At 50.5% G+C, this 20,908-nt stretch overlaps 1 long non-coding RNA gene across 1 annotated transcript in view; it reads left to right on the plus strand.

Annotated features, from left to right (window-relative positions):
* LOC144224193 (uncharacterized) overlaps positions 1-13,518 on the plus strand; it is a 29,628-nt gene extending 16,110 nt beyond the window's left edge. The window contains exon 3 of the long non-coding RNA XR_013332978.1: positions 13,355-13,518. This is a non-coding gene — a long non-coding RNA (uncharacterized LOC144224193). The remainder of the gene's footprint in view (positions 1-13,354) is intronic.
* Positions 13,519-20,908: the final 7,390 nt, after the last annotated feature.

A 20,908-nucleotide genomic window follows, 5' to 3' on the forward strand; every position in this document is an offset into this window, starting at 1 on the left:
TCTCTCCTCATCCTCCCTCCTCAACCCCACCCCACCCACCCTTCTCCTGGAGATGTCTCTGGAAGTGGGTGTGGGGCCAGCAGTGCAGAGGCGGGGGGGGGAGAGGGGGCAAGGCATCAGTTTTGCCCCAGGCTCACCTGAGTCGTCTCAAGGAGAAGCCCACTGCTAGGAGGTATGGAGAGGTGCAGGGGAAAGAATTGAGAAAAGATGCTGGATTTGGAGATTAGAAGGTCAGTGGTGGTTACTGAGGGAAGGGTCTCATGGAAAGAGGGTGCAGCCAGGGACCGAGGGGCTCAGGACCCTGCAGAGGCAGGGATGAGGGCTCAGGACCCCACAGAGGCAGAAATGCAGGCTTAGGACCCCGCAGAGGCAAGGGATGAGGGCTCAGGACCCTGAAGAGGCAAGGATGAGGGCTCAGGACCCCACAGAAGTGAGGGATGAGGGCTCAGGACCCCATAGAGGCCAGGGATGAGGGCTCAGGACCCTGAAGAGGTAAGGATGAGGGCTCAGGACCCCACAGGGGCAGGGATGTGGGGCTCAGGACTCCGCAGAGGCAGGGATGTGGGGCTCACTGCAGAGAGAGAGGGGGGCTGGCTGCGGGGCAGGGATACAGGGTTCACCACAGAAGGCAGAGATGTGGGGCTCCCCCCTGAGGGAAGGGAGGAAGGGGTCCAGGAGGTCTGAGGAGGGTAGGTGTGGAGGGAGAGGGGGGTGGAGGGCACCAATCGAGGCAACTTGAGTCAGAGGGTCCATGGGGGCTCCTTGCTCACGGGTAAGGTCAGTGTGGAGACAAGATGCAGCTGAGACGGCCACAGAGCTCTGGGCCCCGGCAATGTATACAAAGTGGGAGGGAGGGGGGCCCGCCTGGGGAGAGGGCAGCCTGGGATCAGGGTCCTGGCTATCTGTACCCCCCCGTCCCCAGGACACCTTCACTTCTGTAACTGGGGCCTGGACACACCACAGGTCCTCTGCTGTTCTGGGGTCCCAGAGACTCCGAACTGGGCATCGTGGGTGCCCCACAGAGCCAGCACATTGTCACCGATCCCACCACTTGCTCATGGACGGCATTCACGTTTAGGGGCCATAAAAGTCTGTTCACAGGGAACATGTCCGGAATCCCCTAAAGCCAGAGGGTCAGCATCTGCTGAAGCCCAGCCTGGCGTTTGTTGGCATTTTATAGGTTTTGGTTTACAACTTGGAGCACATCTCTCCCCAGTTAGCAACTTACTGTGTAGATCAGAGGGGCTGGGTGCCTGTGAGCTCACAAGCATCTGGGACTGAGGCCAGGTGACTTCTAATGATGCCCAACATTTAAACCAGAGCTTAAAGGCCAACACACAATAGCGCTTCATTTCTAGGTAATCACTGTTCTTGCGGGACCCCCCTCTTGCCCCCCGCCATGTGCATGGTCACATCATCAGGCCCCCCGCTCAGCAAGATGAGCCTTCCCTCTAGGACAGACTGGCCCAGCACTGATTTAGAACAGGGTGCTTCAGGATAGGTTGGTGTCAAAAGCCCTTTCAGGGAGCATTCCTTTACGTTTTGATCTTTAGTGGGAGGTTTAATGAACTTCCTGCTTCTGTTTTGTCCGTGTAGATTTCTGTTCCCCATTCGGTCTTCTTCCCTCCTCGTCCCTTCCCACTTGCTCAATTTCCTAAAGCTATTGTTATATCTTCCCCTTCACCCCTGCTCACAACAGGGCGCCTCTCCGGCGGTGGCTCCCAAGTTCTCTTTGATTTGATGCTGATTTTTAAAAGCTTTTGTGATTTTGTGCTCCTGCACTTGAAAACCCGTTTGGGCAGAGCTCAGGTGCAGGAGTCAGCGTCCGGCGGCCCGCTGTGGCCCCGGTCTCGGGGCAGACGGTCAGTCTCTGATAATAAGACTGGTGATGGCCGCTCATGGTCTGTTGAGTACTTATCACGTGCTTGGTACTTTGCATGAATTAATTTGCTTAATCCCACAGTCACTTTATGATGCTGGTAATTTTATTATTCTTGTAAAGATGATCGAACCTGGCACAGAGCTTGTGGGGTCCTGATCTCAGGCCACCATGCTGGGACTTCTGTCCCCATAGCTGTTTGTGAGTCTCCTGCTGAAAACTTCTGTATGCTTCACAGAGTATTTAAAAGAAAGCCCAAGGGGCACCTGGGTGGCTCAGTCAGTTGCCCGTCCAACTTCGGCTCAGGTCATGATCTCATGGTTCATGGGTTCAAGCCCCGCATCGGGCTCTGTGCTGACAGCTCAGAGCCTGGAGCCTGCTTCAGATTCTGTATCTCTCTCTCTGACACTCCCCTGCTCATGTTCTCTCTCTCTTTCTCTCTCTCTCAGAAATAAATAAAACATTAAAAAAATTAAGAGAAAGCCCAATCCCGTAGACCTGTGGGAGCTGAGATGTGGTTGGAGAGACTGTACCCCCTACATTCCACCCCTGCTCTCACCTGCTCACACCTTCCCGCCTCTGCACAAGCCATGCCCTCTGCCCGGAACGCTGTCTCCATCCTGCATGTGGCTAATGCCACTGGTGCTTCCAGACCTCAGCTCAAGAATCAACCCTCAGTGACTTTCCTGACCAGTCAAAATAAAATAACCACACAGCTGCCCAATCACATCGCTCCGTTTATTTTTGTCTTGCCCAGCGCTCGTCACTAGCTGTTCTTTTTCTCGTGTGCATCTCCACCTGTTGCTATCTGTCTGTCCATCTTCTTTGTCATCACCATCTGTCAATCTCTGTCATCTCTCTGTCCTCTGAGCTCTCTGTCTGTCTCCGGGAGAGGCTCCTGCCATGTTGTTCGCTGCAGTATCTAGGTTCTCTCCACATGGAAGGTGCTTGTAAATGACCTGCTGAATGAATGTGTGACCCGTGTGTAGTTGTGGTGTAAAGAGGCAGCAGGCACAGGCCACAATCAGCAGTCACCGGCTCCTGCCTTTGTCTGGTATCCGCAGGGAGATTGCGGAGCCTTTGTTTCCTGGAGGAGACAGAGCTGGCGGGCGGGTCTGGTGAGGGTGTAAATAGCGATGAGAAGGAATGCAGGCAGCTGAAGGGAAGGAGAGGTCTGGGCAGCTGCTCTCTGTCCCCCTGTGTTTGCAGGAGACTTTCAAATTCCAGAAATTTCTGGCAGTGCCTTGAAGAGCTTAAACATCTAACATCACCACTAGACAAGTGAGGATTGCGTTGCTTGAGTAAAACTGTTGATGACCTGCATTGGTGGCCCGGTGCTGCCTGGGGAAGTTTACAGGGCGTGGCCTATGATAGCGGAAGTGCTTTCTCCCACCCCTCTGGGGCCAAAGCCAACATCAAGGGGCCGGCAGGGCTGTGCGTTCCCTGAAACCTGTTGGGGAGGACCCCTCCTCACTTCTTCCAGATTCTGGGTGTTGCTGGACTCTTTAGTGTTCCTTGGCTTGTAGACGCATCACCCCAGTGTTGGCCTCTGTCCTCACCTGGCTTCTCCCTGTGTATCCTCATGTGGTTTCCTCTGTGCCTCTTTTCTTCTTGTTGGGTGGACATCAGTCATTTGGGATTAGGACCCACCCCAATGACCTTAACTTGGCTGCATCTGCAAAGGCTGTTTCTAAATAAGGTCACGTTCATAGCTGCTGCAGCTTAAGACTTCAATGTGACTTTTGCGGGACACGGTTCAGCCTTCAACAACACCCTCACCCCATTCTTGGAAGCTCCAATGAACCCTCTAGTTTTCTTAGTTCAGGCCTTGACTGCGTACCCTGAATTGTAGCCTTGTTTTCCAGGACCCCACATGGCTCAGTTCCGCACTCAGCTGACCGTCGGCTAAGCAGCGGGTGTGCGTGGGTGTATCAATGACCAAAATCTGGGGCCACACATGATGACCTATTCGTCATGGAGGGGGCTGTGTTTGAGAGCCGCTAGCTGGGGAGGGAAACAAAATGAGATGGAATATTACATTTTCTGCAAGTCAGGAAGAGGGCTCCCCTAGCTTAGCAGATCTGGCTTCTGCCACGGCTGGCTGCTTATGAGCTGTGTGGCATTAGAAAAGTGACTCAGCCATTCTCTTTTCTGTGACGCTAGGGAAGAGAAAGAAGAATACACACTTGAACCCCGGCTCCACAGTGGCAAACCCCACCAAGCCTGGGAGAAGACAAGGCGATGCCTAAAATTTGTTGGGTTAAGGGTGTTGTTTTAACTCGTATGTTGGTTCAGAGAGTCAGGTAATCAAATCCGAGTGACTTTTAGCTCTTCACATTGGACGATACATCCTCGCAAGAAGCCAAGACGCCTTGATTCCTCATCGGGGTTTCCAAATCATTAATTAATTAATTAAGGAACTCAGTCGAGGTCCAAATGTCAACATAGACGCAGAAAGAACATGAATTTCCTTGCTTTTCGTTGTCAAAGCAGCCAGGCCACATGTACAGTGTGGCCCGGCCAGGGGAGATGCTGGTGTCGGTGACGAGAGAGGCGACGCAGATGATGTGGGTGTGGGGCCAGATGTTCTGGGGGTCGTGACAATGGCAGCACCAGCCCCAGGGGGCACCAGCAGCCCCAGCAGGAGTGGGAGGCAGGAGTGGGGCCTCGGGAGGGGTGTGAGAACAAGCCCAGGGGGTCCGGGGCGGCAGCAGCAGCAGATGGAGGCTGTCTGCGCCCACAAGGGTCCCCACCACTGCGGGGACAGCTGTGAGATTGCTGATGCTGCACCGGCTCTGTCCTTGAAGCTGACAGCTTGCTGCGTACAACCACTGCCGGGCTTGCTGTCTCCTCTCCCCGCTCGGCTGCAAGTCTCTGCCCGCTATGGCTGGCGGAGAAGAAACCCAGGGACTCTGAGTCAGGCTGACACGGGGACTGGAGGACGCAGACATAGCTTCCAGCCTGCACGCTGGCTGTCCCATCCGGGTCTTCTCCTGGTTTGCACATCTGGGAGGCCGTCATTTACAGAGAATATTTGCAGAGTGTTGTCCGCCAAACTGAGACACCTGGATGGTTTGAGCCAACGTTTCTCAATATGTAAAAAACCTCTTCTAAAAGGCCGCCTGTTTTGGCTTCTTTGTGTTCATTGTTCCATTATTTAGTACGCACACATGCAAAACCAATGGAAATCTGATACTCCAAGTTCTAATACAGCCATAAAGCTAAAACAAATTTGCAAATTCAAGGCAGAAAAAATTATGAAAAGAAAATTGAGGTTGGCATGAATTTATTGTGATAGCTGATGCTGATGTTTTGCTGGAAAAATACTCAATGTGTTTGCTTTTCATGGACAGTCTTTTATTCTCATAGGTGAATTAATGTAGGACTATACCCCAAAATAATACGGAATAATTAAAAAAAATTTTTTTTTACCAAAAGTCCTTTCTTGCATTTTTACTGTTATAGTCACTACTAGTGAACTACCAGCGGTAAGTATATACAAAGATGAAATCCAGGGGCACCTGGGTGGCTCAGTCAGTTAAGCATCCAACTTTGGCTCAGGTCATGATCTCACAGCTCATGAGTTTGAGCTCTGCATTGGGCTCTGTGCTGACAGCTCAGAGCCTGGAGCTGCTTCGGATTCTGTGTCTCCCTCTCTCTCTGCCCCTCCTCTGCTTTTGCTTTGTGTCTCTCGGTCTCTCAGAAATAAATAAATGTTAAAAAATTTTTGAAAAGATGAAATCTAGATAACACAGCCACTCCAGACATAAATGTGGTCACAATGTAAATTCCTCATGTGTGACCTTTGTGTTTTACTCTCCCTCACTGTCCTCTGCTCAAACGATTACAAAACCTTTGTACCATGAGGTGGAACGCAGTACTTAACATATTAACACTGTGGCTCCTGTTCTTTCCTCGCCCCTAAAATTGTAATCATAATAAAAGTTTGTCTCATTGGATCCAAAATGGTAACCATTAAGAAAGAGACACTGGTTCTGGTTAAAGTAGAAAATGCCTTCAATTATAAGGCATGATTATGTGGAAAATATTCACATTGGAACAAATGCCATGGAGTCCATTTAGCCAGTGTTTGTGTAGCTTTTATGTGCTAGGAGAGTTCGGTGGTTATGCACACTGGTGCATGTGTGTCGTAGCATCTGCTGACGAAGTGGGTCAGCCAGAACAGGCTAGCTGCCGCTGTGGCTACAAGCAGTGCCAAATCTCCATGGCTTAACTCAGCAAATGTCGATTTCTTGCGTACATCAAATTATTTAGTTTGCCTCTGATGTCACCTCCAAGTCAACTTGGGTTTCCATCGTGATGTCTTTAGGGGGGGACACTTGGGAGAACTTTGCACATAGCTCTTCATTTTTGTTCCCCAAGGTCACCCACATCACTTCCATTGATACTCCATTGGCCAAAGCATTTCTGATGGCCGCACCCGACTTCAAGGGGACACGTAGAAGAGAACTAGAAACCTTGCTGGGAGTAACGTTTGCCACAGGTACATTACACAGTCACAGTCTAGAAAACTGAGGCAAAGAAAGGTTAAGTAACTTACCCAAGATCCCACAGCTAAGATGGGGCAGAGTGAGGATTTGAATCCAGCCATGGTAGTGCTGGGGTTCACAGTCCTAGCCACCATCCCCTGTTCCCTCTCTGAGATCTTGTACATCACTTCCCCATACTGAGGGTTTCATGGCATCCAATGAAATCGATTAAATAATTTGAGAGGCTGAACTTTTGGCATTTGAAAAATGCTTCTTGATTGTAAACAGTCATCTCCAAACGGAAATTTTACTTTACAAACTGGTTTTAAAAAAAAAGAGGACTCAACATGAGTTCGGCTGGAAGATGATGGGGTTTTGACATGAGGACTTTGCAGCTTGAAGGCAGCCTGAGGTGTACACAGGCACGTTAAAGGCTAACCAGGGTTAGGGGCTTGCAAACAAGAGATGGATTTAATCTCTGAAATGGCACCGCAGGACCTCAGAACACGTATGTACATCATGTCATCCAGACAATACATTATTCTAGGTTTTTCAGAATGAAGATACAAAATAAGAAAGTATTTTCAGACCAGTCTTCTCACCCCCAAGACTGATACATGCTCCTCAGTTTGAAACATGTTGACGTAGCAGGTTTTAAGCCACCAGAGACACAGAGGATCCGAAAACCATCTGGAGCTGTGAGATGTGGTCACTGTGGCTTTGTCCCATTTTCATGTGCCAGTTGGCATCATTATTATTTTGATTTATGCAGAAATCAATGACAGGCATGTGACTATCAAAATGCTGAATACCAAAGATGCCCTTTGCTTGCTCCAAATGCATCCCTCTTCTTATAGAATTATTAAGGCAGGGTTCTAAATCCCTAGAGAAAATGGGAGGCCTTAAACTGATGGACTAACACAATGGCACATCATAGTTATTCTCAGCTGTAAGGCTTTGCATGTGGAACTTCAGCTCTACTTTAGTATTTTTTTTCCACCAAAATCCACTAGTTAAAGCTTTTACTGTTTTTTCATTAAAATTTTTTTAAATGTTTATTTATTTTTGAGAGAGAGAGAGCACAAGCAGGGGAGGAGCAGAGAAAGAGGTAGACGCAGAATCTGAAGCAGACTCCAGGCTCTGAGCTGTCAGCACAGAGCCCAATATGGGGCTTGAACCCACGAATGGCGAGATCATGATCTGAGTCAAAGTGGGACGCTTAACCGACAGAGCCACCCAGGCGCCCCTCTACTAGCTAAGAGTTTTAAAAAATAACTGGTGCATATAGAAAGGGCAGGTGGGAGGGAGGCCGTGCGCTGGGGCTGGAAGGCCACAGGCCATGGGGCTGTGGCACGAGATGGGGTTATAATACACGCTGCTTTTCGTGGGCTGTACATCAGTGTCAGGCTGAGGAAAGCCACAGTGGGCTGTTGCCGCACAGGGTTAAGATGAGTGAGTTATTTTCCCTGGGCCTTAAAGGCCAAGAACATCCTATTTTACCCTTAAAAATAGACACCATCAGGCTGGATGCCTCACAGTCTGCAGAAACAAAGTGGGCGGCCCACTAGGCAGTTCTGATGAGAGACGACATACGCGAAGCCTAGACACAGGTCACCGCCTCACGGACAAGCTTGTTCATCAATTCACAGATTTGAGCATCAGGAGGCTCAAACATGATTGGAACTTCTGAGTGTCTTCAGGGAAAGGGCCACCGTGGAGTAGCAGCTCCCTGGAGATTTGGGCTTGGCTGCTATGGAAAGACAGATGAGGGACGAGAGGCAGGGAGGGATGTAGGAGGTGATTCTTATTTAGACAGATCTGGAGTGGCCGCCGTGGGCAGCCGCCGGGGATGCGTGTGAGGAGGGGCCCTGCGTGGCTCCCACAGCCCTGAGAAGGAGGCTGAGTGCCCAGGCTGCGTGGGAACCGCCCCTTCCAGAAAGCTCACTTCCTATCAGGCCTTCCTCCCCGAGGCAAATTTAACTCCATTGCCACGGGTAAGATGGGCCAGACGGAAAGAGAGTGTTTCTTCCCTCCAGGCCAGACTAATCAGCTTATTGAGTGTCTACAATGTGCCAGTTTAAACTCATGTCCCCCATTTGAGCTCTTGAGGAGCCCAGGGGACAGGTGCCATTATAACCCTCATTTTTCTGCCGAGGCGACCTAGGCACCAAAATGGTAAACGACATGTCCTCGGGCACGGAAACATCTCCAGGTGTCCAGTGTCACTCTTAACATCTTTTTCATCAACCATATTCAGAATATTGTTGCTTTCAATAGGAAGTGCACTGAGCCTTTCTGTATGGAAAGTGTGTTTGGTCCTTTATCACTTGTGTTCCCTTCAGAGATCTGGCTGTGAGTGAGACAGACACACAGGGAACTTGACTTTGGGCAGCTGGCAGCCTGGTGAGGCAGGAGGGATGATGCTTATGAGTAACAGTGATGAAGATCACCACCAGGCGGTGGGATAAGTATGCCCCCGCCAGCCCCAGCGGTGGTGACCTGGTGATCATCACAGGTGGCTTTGAAGACAGGTGCATCAATGACTGCTGCACAGAGGTGGCTACAGGTGAGTGTCCAAGTGGATGCGGGTAGTAAAGCTTCAGGGATGAGTGAGGTGTTTTACCCATCATGCTGTAGTTTTGGGGAAATGGAATGAGGTCTATGGCATAGATTTCTGGAACCCTCCACAGTCACAGTTATCGACAAGCCTACAGTCATCCACATGGAGCTCTGCAGTTCTTAAGTGCAGGCACAGGTGGATGGAGAGCTTGAGGAGAGGGGAGTGGTCCTTGCAGGAAGGGTGGATTATAGGCTGCGGGGGAGGAAGGTGCTAGAATGTGGAAGAGGTGGCCAGCATCGTATACTCAAAGGATCCCTCTGCACAGCAAGCATGAGCTAGTGAGAACCGATATGCTAATTGGAATAAATATTAAATACTAATCCAGCAATTATTTCAGATGCTTTTTCTAGAATTCAGAAAGGCTCTGTGGGATTATTTATATGATCTGGGTCATTTAATAACAAATGGGTCAGGTGGAATTGAACTTCATTTTCCCCACAAGCCAGGAGGTGGACGGACATCATCAAATAATCCCAACTGTTCACGACATAGTTCTTACACATGTAGGTAGGAAGGACATCGAAGTGAGAGAAAACAGTGAGGGCCCCATGAGTGCTGGCAGATACTGGGGTGGGGGGAAGCCAGTTCGCATTCGGAAGCTTCTCAGTGTGGGCAGAAAGGGCCCACTGGCTCAAGATGTCTCAGCAAAATGGCATCCCCAGTTCTGGTAATTTGTTGTTATTTCCCTTCTCAGTATACATAAATATGCATAGTCATCCCTAATTTTATATTTAGCCTTCAGTGTTTTTTTTTCTTAAAGAGCATCCCTCCCCCCACCACAAAATGGTGTAAGATTCAGACCCCACGAAATCTGGACTTGTTCCTGCTTAGAATTTTTGCAGAGGGTTTGGCCGGGTGGGGTCTCTTGAATTAGTTCCTTTTGCTCATGACTTTTTCCCCTTTCTTCAGTCCACACCCTCTGGTGATTGCAGCCTTGAAGGACGGAGTCCCTGAAGGGCGAGTCTGAGCAGTCGTGGGTGGGGGAGGGAGAGGCAGGCAGCCTCCCCGGGCCTGGAGAAGGGCGCACGCACTTGGGGAGGAGCGTGTATGGCAGAGGGGGAGCTGGGCCTACTATTGTCTGCTTGCCGCACACACTTTGACATCATTACAATGGCTAAACCCTCCTTGTGGGAAGGTGCTGTGACCCCACACCTTCACTTCTTTTGTTTCTTGTAGCATCGGGCGCTGTGTTGTCAATAAGGAGCTTGTCAATAGCAAGGCGACGATAGGCAGCCGTGAGTCCAGCCGCAGACACAACTGTTAGCGAATGCTGTGGACGGTGCACCTGTCATCCACGAGGCAGCCCTGCTGGGTGGGAGTCTCTCCCTTGTTGGCAGAGGGAGAGGTTAAATGACTGGCCGAAGTGTGTGCAGCTAGATCGATTCATTTATTCAACACGTTCTAACCTCCATGGGGGACAAATCAAGTAGGCTGGGGGAAGGCCTAGTCAAGCCTGACGCTCACTGGGCAAGGGGTCCTGAACTTTTCTTGTCCAGGGACACTTCTGTAGGGCCCACCTGGACAGAGCTGGTTAGCCAGGGGCCTGACATGGGGCCAGTCTCCGGTTAGAGCAACATGTAGACTTGTCACGTCTGAGTTAGGATAGGAAGCAGCAAAAGAGTGTGTGGTCTGTGTGCAAGTGTGTATACAGATGTGCATGTGTGTACACATGGGCATGTGTGTATATATATGCATGTGTGTGGTGTGTGACCTGTGTACACATGTGGGTGCATGTATATACAGGTGTGTACACATGTGCATGTGTGTATGTACACATGTGTCTGTGGTGTGTGAATTGCATACACACATGGGTGCATGTGTACACATGTGCATGTGTATATATATGCATGAGTGTGTGGTGCGTGTGCAAGTGTGTATACATATGTGCATGTGCACCTGTGAGCATGCATGTATGTGTGCACACATGGGGATGTGTGCATGTATGCATGTGTGTGAATTGTGTGTGCATGTGACTGCATGGACATATATGTGTGCACATGTATACATGCATGGATGTGTGGTGTGTGAAATGCATGCACACATCTGCACGTGGGTGCACATGTATTCACATATAGGCATGTACGTATACATTGGCATATGGTATATGAAATATGTGCACATGTGAGTGCGTGTGTATACATGTGTGTTTGCATGTGTGTGTGTGTGTGTGTGTGTGTGTGTGTGTGTGTACTTGGATGTGTGCAGGGATGGGGAGACGGGAGTGGCAGTGAGGGGAGAGACACAAGACCACATCCTGTCTCTGCCCGCTGCCCACAGTCCTGTGAGACTCTCCTCTCCACCATCGCGTCTCCTTGGCTCTGACCACGGACAGGGAGGGGCGCAGGCCAGGGAGGATCGTGACTGAGATGTCTGGCTTCCTGTTTTGACAGCCTGAGTGTGAGAGATATGATGGGTGGAAATCTGGCCAGGTGAGGGCTAAGCGAACCAAGAAAAACAATTATTCAGGGTGGGCAGTGAGCCCCGGCGGCTCCTGCAAGACCAGGATCAGGAGGCGAGCACCGGGAGGAGATTTCTCAAAATCAAGTAATAAATTGGAGAAATTGGGTCTGCAAAGAAATCTGCCGTGATTTACCCCCATGCCCGGCAGCAGCTCTGCGGCGTCGCTGTTCCGCACTTCGCCGAGCATATGGAAGCCGTGCGTTTCTTGGCTGGGCTCCAGGCATCCAAAAGTTGAATCGATGGGCTCTGCCATGTGCGGTGCTAGCAAATGGGAAATGTAAAGAATGAGGCCGGCTCTGGTTTTCTTGTTCCCTGTTCTAGAAGAGAGTTTCCTTCACAGACCTAACCATGATAGTACTGTGTCCAACATATTTCTTCTGCCTTTCCCTCTGGGGAAGACTTACACCAACTTGCGATCTGTTTTGCGGTTCCAGCCCATTGGGTGCATCAGTTTATTCAAGTGACTTTCTAAATGGCCTCATTTTTCCCGACATGGGGAAAAGAGGCAGCAGTGTAATTGCGGGAGAGTAACTGCTGGCTCTTCCCCCGTACACATCCTGAGCCCCGCTGGTTTTCGCTGTTGTGTTGGGGCTCCGGGGCCACCCCACTTCTCCTGCAAGTGAAATATTGATGGAAAACCATTGGGTCACCCTGGGAGGTGAGCGGTCTCTAGAAAAGGACCGCCTTCCTCAGGCTATGGCCGCTGGCTCTAACGTGCACCAGGCCAGCAATATTGGCAGATCTTTTCTACCTGCCTTGACTTTCTTCTGGGCAAAAGCAGAGGCTGCTGGGGAAGACAGTGAGCTGCAAGTGAGGAACATGGGCAAAGTGCTGGGCGAACATCATGCTATGGGACTGAGCGGCCTCTGAGCTCTTCAGAACTCCGCTTGCCTGAACAGGACAAGACACCTCACCTGCGGCCTCATGCTGTGTGACTGGGTGCCAGGCTTGACACTCACACTTGGGCGGTGTGCCCTCAGCATGACAGCTCAGGGTGCCTTGGACCCCCCAGTCCCAGACCGAGATCCTGCCTCAGCTGCTCTGCCCTGCGTGATCCCAGACGAGCGAGCCATTTGGAACCTCAGTTTTCTCATCTGAAAACCAGTGACAGTGAAGTTGTGATCTGAAGTTGGTTAAAAGGACTGGATCTGTATAGCCTTTGAAGTGAAGCACTTGCTCTGTGTTTAGTCTTTCTGAGGATACAGGCATATGTAGAATAATTCTTTAAAACTACCTAGTGGGAAATAGTTCAGGAGATTCAATGTCCGTACGCAGGAATGGAAGCCAGGGAATGTTTTATTCAACAGCCAGTATATTTCATGGGCAACGTTCTGGTTTCGTTTGAAGAAACTTCCTACCCAGCGGAGACAACCTAGTCTCCTTATTATCAGATGCTTGTAGGGCATGAACTCCAAGCAAACACACATCACCAAAGGAGAGGCCCTTCTTTTTCAAAATACAGACTTTTCTGCTCTTAAGACCTTCAAGCACACTTTAAAATACATAGCTTAATATTTTAAAAAGTTGATCATTTTGTTAGCATTTGGTGACTTCTTCTAATTTTACGTTATTTACAAACTTATCTGGGGCACCTGGGTGTCTCAGTCGGTTAAATGTCTGCCTCTTGATTTTGGCTCAGGTCGTGATCCCATGGTGCCTGAGATTGAGCCCTGCGTTGGGCTCAGCAACAGCAGCATGGAGTCTACTTGGGATTCTCTCTCCTGTCTCTGTCCATCCACCGCTCATGCGTGCACATGCTCTCTCTCTCTCTCAAAATAAATAAATAAACTTAAAAAAAACCTATCTAAAAATTTGAGTGATCACACAGCATTATAACTTTGGAAATACACTCACATGTTCTTCCTCTCATTCTTATTTATGGTTAATAAGTCTTTATCATCTTAGCCTGTGACCCATCGATTTGGCACCAGCGTGAGGGACAGTGGCGAGCCTCGGAAAATAGGACTTTGTTGATATTCTCAGAGATTTCCATCTCAGTCCTTCAGAAGAAGCGAAGATCGAATCCGGCAGGATTGCAGCTGTTACGACATTGTGTTACTCCCTGGACTAAAAACAAATAAATTGACAGTTATACTCTTTGGACCTTATCGACTGTGTGATCTGCTCACCTCCTCCAGCCCTTTCTCGGCAGACCCGCCTCCAGCACTGGGCATGCCCGGGACAAGTAGAGACCACCATGTAGCCAAGGGTGAGAGCAGATTCCCTGGTTTACTGTGTCATTGTGTATTAATCCTGAATAAGCCTTCGTGATAATATAACAGTCACATAAAAACTCACCAACTGGTTCAACTTTGTTTATCAAGAATTAGTACGCACCAAGGACTTAAAAAGGCATTAAATTTAAAGACAAGAGATCTCAGGGTTACCCCCACCGGGCTTGGTTGCCAATTTCTTCTAGCAAAATTGCCTTTTCTTGGGTCACCTTGCAGTCTTTTCCTTTTAAAGAAGATCTGGGTCCGTTTCCTGTTCGGAAGGCATACTTCTTTGTGCACAGGGATTCGAGTTAGTATAACATCTGAGAAAAAAATCGTAAGGAGATCCTTAGCATTTTATTCTCTGAGCCAAGCTTACTCTCCCTACTTTTAGAAACGCTAAGGTCCAGTGTGGGTACGTGTATGTGTTTGCATGCATATGAATACCCATATGTTTTTAAACTAAATATATTTTATTTTCTTGAAAAGGATGCGTGCGCACGCTAAAACATCCAGAACATGAATGGGCACACGCCGTGGAACTTATCTCTTTTCTACTGAAGTCTCCCAGGCCCTCGAGAAGCAACAGAGTTAACGGTCTCTTCTCTGTTCTCTCAGGAAGCTTCTCTGCCCTTCTACACATTTTAACTCATGTTTTATAGAAATGGAAGTATACCATGAGCACTACTGTGTCTTGATCTTCTCTTTAACAAATTGGTCTGGGGCCCCTTCCATATCAGCATGTACAGATCTGCTGTATTTTTATTTTTATTTTTTTATTTTTTAAATATTTTTATTTATTTCTAGGAGAGAGAGAGAGAGAGACAGCGTGAGCAGGGGAGGGTCAGAGAGAGAGGGAGTCACAGACTCTGAAATAGGCTCCAGGCTCTGAGCTGGCAGTCAGCACAGAGCCCGACGCGGGGCTCGAACCCACGAACCGCGAGATCATGACCTAAGCGAAAGTCGGACGCTTAACCGACTAAGCCACCCAGGGCCCCCAAATCTGCTGTATTTTTAAAATAGCTTCATAGAATGTCACTGTCGGTCTGTGATTTTTTTTTTTTTTTTTACCAGTGCCCTGTTGACAGGCAGCTGCATGCTTCCCAGTCTGCTAGTACAGGCAAGGCTGCAGTGGCACACATTGTGCCAGTGTGTGTTTTAAAGTGGCTTTCCTCTTCTGATAAGGCCTCCTTCTCTCTGCAGGTGCGCGATTCTTGGGGGAGGGCTTCCAATCAGCTGTGACGTCAGGATGGTGGGCCTCCTGGGGGTGCTGGGATCCGATGGCACCTTCATGGGACTCCTCAGCTCTACATAGGTGCCTCTCTAAGGGTGCCTTCTTCCCCTCCTCCCTAGGCCCACACAGAGGTGTGTGGAAGTGGCCAAATCCAGGACTGACTGCCAAGAACAACTCCAACCAACATCCTTTTTTTTATTGTTTTAATTTTTTAATGTTTATTCATTTTTGAGAGACAGAGTGTGAGTGGGGGAGGGGCAGAGAGAGAGACACACACACACATACACACACACACAGAGAACCCGAAACAGGCTCCAGGCTCCGAGCTGTCAGCACAAAGCCTGATGTAGGGCTCAAACCCACAAACCATGAGACCATGACCTGAGCCGAAGTCAGATGCTTAACCGACTGAGCCACCCAGGTGCCTCCCCAACCAACATCCTTGAGCTCTAGGCAAATTGCTTCTTTAATCTCATTTTTGTTTGTTTATTTATTTATTTTTGAGAGACAGAGAGAGAGAGAGAGAGAGAGAGAATCCCAAGCAGGGCTTAAAACTCACAAACCTTGAGATCATGAACTGAGCTGAAATCAATAGTCAGATGCTCAGCTGACTGAGCCACCCAGGCGCCCCGACAAATTGCCTTGTTTTACAGTCATGCCAGGCATCGTTTCTCATCTCTTTCCCCTAAACCATTTAGTTGTCACCCCACTGGGGGAGAGAGTCGCATTGTCATCTGGTGTGTAGAGGCCAGAGACGCTAACATCCTGCGGCTCACTGTGTGACCGCGCCCCACAGACTTATGTGTCCACGATGTCGATGGAACTGCCCTTGAGAAACCCAGCTCTTTGCTTTTCCTTCCAGGAGGAATAAGGGCCTAGGGGACGCCGGGGCCCAAGCAAGTCCCGATGCATACTGCGTTTAGATTGAGCTCAGGTGCAGACGGGCTGGACTCAGGCTTGGCAGCAGCTGAGGAGGGGGAGAGGCTGGATGAATGGCCACGGACAGGAGGCGAAGGTCCCCTGTCTGCTACAGCAGGTGGCCACCACCAGGGCGCACAGTAGCTCATGGGCACAGCACCTGCATACTCATAAGGTGAGCCAGGGGCCCATCGGATGGGGTTAGTGACTAAGAACACCGGTCATTTTAGGTAGTGCTTTTACGTACTGTAAGGAGCAGTGGCTGTCACGTCCTAGTTGGGATCTCTGCTGTGACAGGACGGGGGGGCCTTGACGGGGGCAAGTACTTTGTTTATCAGCAAGGGAGACCCCACTTCAGGCCACCAACTCCGCAGGACCATGAAGAAGTCTGCATAGACGGTTTGCAGCCCAGGTGGCAGAACCAAAGAGAAGGTATTAGGTGGATTCCCAAAGGCTCTCCTTTCTTCCCCAGCTTCCTGGAGGAGGAAGGGGGGAGACTGAAGATTGGATGCAATGATTCAAGCCCTTTCTGCTCCTGATTCCTCCCTTCCACGTCTCTTACCAGAGGGGACTTTTTATGAGGACTGGGTGGGGTGGGAGGCCAGTCAGTTGGGCAATTTGAACCACGCGAAGGCAGTTGAGTTGGGATGATTGCTTTCCAAGAAGCCAGACCAAGACCCTCGGTAGTTATTATGCTTTGTTTGTAACAACGTGGAGAAGCTTTTCTTTTGCACAGTTGACATTGGCTGGAGAACGTGCCAGACGGTACCCCGGCTTCAGGTGGGAAGGATTATATAGAACCGGAAGGACATGAAGTGCTTTTCAGGGATGTATTATCTGCACCAGCCAAGGCTGTACGATGCAGCATTTCCTTTTGAAATGTGTCGTCGACCGTGACCATCTGGCCCCCCTCCCAGCTGCAGGGGTGTGTGTGTGTGTCTTTGCCTTCGGCTGTGGCACCTGCTGGAAATTACTCCAAGATGGAAAACGTATTAATTGTCCTTTGGGACTTCTTGGCCTCTCTTAAATGAGCTCCATCAGAAGAGGCATTTGACGGACTCTGCCCGGCGAAAGATAAATCTGCTCCCTGAGTTCAGGACTAATTATCCGCAGGGACCCAGTGGACCAAGCAGCGAGATGGGCAGACGTTAAGTGGCTTCTGTGGCTCTACATGAACCACTCCGTGGGTCTTGGGCTCTTCGGGAGGAAGGGAAGGGCCTTGGTGCGGTTTGTGGGACCCCAGAGATCCAACATGCGTGTGAGTAGATGCTCGCGCTCCATGCTGGTCTGCCAGTTATAAAACAACATAAAATGTACCGATCTGTGGTGTTTCCACATCCCAGGGGTGCAAGGCCATCAGTTTGGGAAGGCAGACTGAGCTACCCTCTCACCACGTAATGTGGGGGCCAGAATTTTCACCCCTGGGCATAGAAGAAGGTTAAATGAGGTCTGACACTGGTGTTTCTGCTTCCTTTCCACCCTTTTCTGTCCAGTGTCCTGCCTTCAGCCACACCTGGTGAGGGCTGCCTTCCGGCCCCGACTCCTGTTCCCTGTGCGTGGTGGGCCACACGAGGCAGGACTCAGTGCACTGGGCTCCCTAGTTTCTGCCCAGCCCACCCCCTCCTGGACCACAGGACCACCCCCTCCAGTGCCACCTTCGCAGGGATGCCTGGCCCATCACACCTTGTAAAATGGTGACTTCTCCTTCCCGCCATGTCATTTCTCTCTCTCCTACTCATGGCCCCTGGAGATGTGCATGTCCTGATCCCCAGAGCCTAGAATATGTCACCTCGTGTGGTAAAGGGACCACCACGCATGTATGACTGAGTTATGGACAGGGGATAGAGAGATGGCCCCAGGGCCACCAGGTGGGCCAATGGACGCATGAGGTCCTTCCAAGAGGGAGGTGGAGGATCAGAGTCGGAGAAGATATGGAAACCGAGGTGGGAAATGATTTGGGGGAGGGGCTGAGAGTGAGGAGGGCGGGCCCCCCTGGACGCTGGGAAGAGTAGGGATGGGTTTCTCCATCGAAGCGGCTGGATGAACGCAGCCCTGCCCGAGCATTGATTTTAGCTCAGTGACAACACGTCGGATTCTGACGGGCAGCACTGTAAGCTAATCTGTGTGTGTTGTTTTAAGCCACTCGGTGTGTGGTAGTTTGTTCCAGCAGTGTAGGAGACCCACACCAGGCACAGCCATCTGGGTGTGCTGGGCCTCACCCTTACCCGCTTCGCCCGTCAGCATGAGCTCTGAGAAGCCGGTTTGTCCCCTGCACTGCTTGAGTGTAACCCGTGCCTACAGTGGTGACGGGCACCCAGGGGGCCTTCCGCAGTGGGTGAGTCTGCTGTGGGTACTTTTACTGATCATTCTACTCACTCAGTCATATGCTGAGCTCTCACCATGTGCCCATCTCCGTGCTGGCCATTGAAGGTGGCCTGGTCCCTGCCAGCGAGGAGCCCGTGACCTTGGGTGGGCCGTGTGCGCACACTGTGCATTGATGTGTCCCTGGGGTCGTTCTGGGGTCTCGAAGGGACAGAGGCCAGTGTGGCTGGCATCCGGAGCTGGGCGTGGGGCCGCCTCAGAGAGGAGGTGGTAGTCTGGCTGAGTCTCCGGGAGGAATCTGTCCCAGTGGGCAGAAGCGTTCCAGGCCAGCAGATGGTGCTGGGGGGCTGGGGGCCTGGGGCTGGAGGGGATGGCCAGGCCCCGATGTACGGACTGGGAACACCCTCCAACGGCTTCGGGCTTTGTGTCAGAAGCAATGGAGCCTCGTCTAGGCCGTCGCGCGAGACACAGCATGGCTGTGACGCGCATGTTCATCATTGCCCTGACAGCATGGAGAGCGTGAGGCTCCAGGCCGTCCCCACTGACCCACGTGGGGCTCGGGTTTCGGGCCTGCAGCCCCGGTGACCACCACTATCATCCCCACCACTACACCACAAACAGGCTCAGCAAGGTCCGGCCACTTGAGGTCACACACGTGTGTCCAGGGTTGGCCCAGACAGCAGGGCCTGGGCCCGATGTGTGTCCAGTGGCCAGGCTCCCTGCTTGAGGACCCGCACAGGACACGGACGAAGGGCCTGGCAGAGGTGGGAGCAGCAGAGAGGTAAGGACCTCAGCAAGAGGTGCTGGCAGTTTCCCTTACTAATTAGATGTAGGCGGTGGGGAGCGGGAGCTGAGATCCCTCCACAGCCCCTGGCCCTCTGCACTGCCTTCCAGACAACCCAGATGCCATGAGCTTCACAGCAAGGGTTTTAGTATTATTTATTTATGATTTTAGTTATGCATGAGGATGCATGGGTGAATTAATTTCCTCGCTTCCCCATAAAGCGGACAGCAAGTGCCGGGCTTTCCGTCAAACCTCTCGAACCAGCCCAGGCTTCAAACCTCGGTCCACGACTGTCCACTAGCACCCATGAGTCTGTCCTAAGCATCTAATCTCACAGCATTGCTGTTGTCAAATTTTAACTAAATATCCACGGGATGCTGATATCGCCAGTACAGGGCTTGACACAAAGTAGTAGCTCAGTTTGGTAGTTGCCTTCTGTTGGTTCTCAGCACTGGCTGAGCTAATTTATAGCAGATCTCATTTATAGTGGCACCAAACAAGTGTGTTCCCACGACCAGAGGTGCACAATGAGAATTATGCTGTTTCCCTGTTTGCCTTGGCCACTAGGAAGCTCGGAAATAAATTCTGTGCTCAGTTGAGGCTGTCTCCGCCAGCATTCTCTGCGCTGTTTATCCCCTTCTCCCCACTTCATTTATTCTCTCTTTCTGATTTTACTTTGTTCTCATTACTTGGACCTGAGTGTCTGAGATTTTATTGCCATCTCAAATCCTTTCGTGGAAGTAGAAAAATATGACTATAAAGTTAAATACAAATTTAACAAATCTGCTCTCTGTCCCACGTCCTCAGCAAGTTACATGCTGTCGGGAAGAATCTAAGAGCAGAAATATTTGGTGACTTTTGGATCTCATTTGTCTTATTTTGCTGCCAGTGAAGTGTTTCTTTCGTCTGTCACGTGTTTACATTTAAATGAGAGAATATTAAATGAGTGAAGACAATGACCTGAGTTCCTACTTTATGGACAAGATTGGAAACATCCAGATCTTTTTCTGTTTCTCTTCTTTGTTTTTTGTTTTTTTTTTTCCCACTCTTTTTGACCTGGGCTTTCTCATCTGCAACGTGGAGCCACGGAATTGAGCACTTTCTCCATTACCGTTTGGTTCTATATGTTTGGCACTCACAGCCCAAGATTCCTTGCTCATTGTGTGTGTGATACTTATGTCAATAAGGTTGGGTTCCCTCTTCTGTAATCCTTTCCCCAGCTTGACCCATGAAAACCAGAGCTGTATTTAGCCAGGTGCCCCCAGGGTGCCTCCAGGGCATCCATTCTGTCTGGTGAGACTGCTTCTAACTATTCCTCCTTCGCAAAGGTGGAAGTTGAGACTTGATGGGTTTGCATGCCTTCTTCACTGTCGGCACCAGTGACCAGCAGAGGAGCCCCCCGGGGTCCTGCCTCCTGGCCCTTTGCTCTTTCTTGGCTTGGAATTTGGAAGTTCTGAGCATGCCTGAGGCTGTGCACCGGGTGCCGGGACACCTTGCCTGGGAAGCGCCCCATTGGGGAGGTGGTCCCCCATTAAACCAGGGGAGCTCTATGCTTCCTGTTTCATGGAGCAGGCTCCTTGGAAGGTTTTCTGTGAAGCCAGCGTTCTGCTTTTAACAGTTTGAAAGCAGCTACATCACACATCAGTGGACCTTGGTTTTTATTTCCCTTAGATTTGAGTTGAAACTCAACCTTGTGTGTATATCCCTCTCTCTTCACTCTCCCCTTCAGGCTCCACTCCAGGCTTCCCCCCAGGCTTGCCTCTGGCTGCCGCTTAGCACACGGATGCTTCAGAGCAGCAGCCTCCTCTCCCTTAGACCCTGAGCTCCTTCCTGCCCCACATCTGCTCACACACCTCCAACCATGAGATTAGCTGGGCCATGCTCAGTCCTACCTGTCCTTGAGGACCAGCTTTGCCCCGCCTCCTTCCCAACCACACCCCCCCCAGAGCCGCTCACGCCCCACTTGGTGTGTAGCCCTTGTGGTGTGT

The sequence above is a fragment of the Crocuta crocuta genome, unplaced genomic scaffold (genome assembly GCF_008692635.1).
Source record: "Crocuta crocuta isolate KB4526 unplaced genomic scaffold, BGI_CrCroc_1.0 scaffold11, whole genome shotgun sequence".
Taxonomy (NCBI): Eukaryota; Metazoa; Chordata; class Mammalia; order Carnivora; family Hyaenidae; genus Crocuta; species Crocuta crocuta.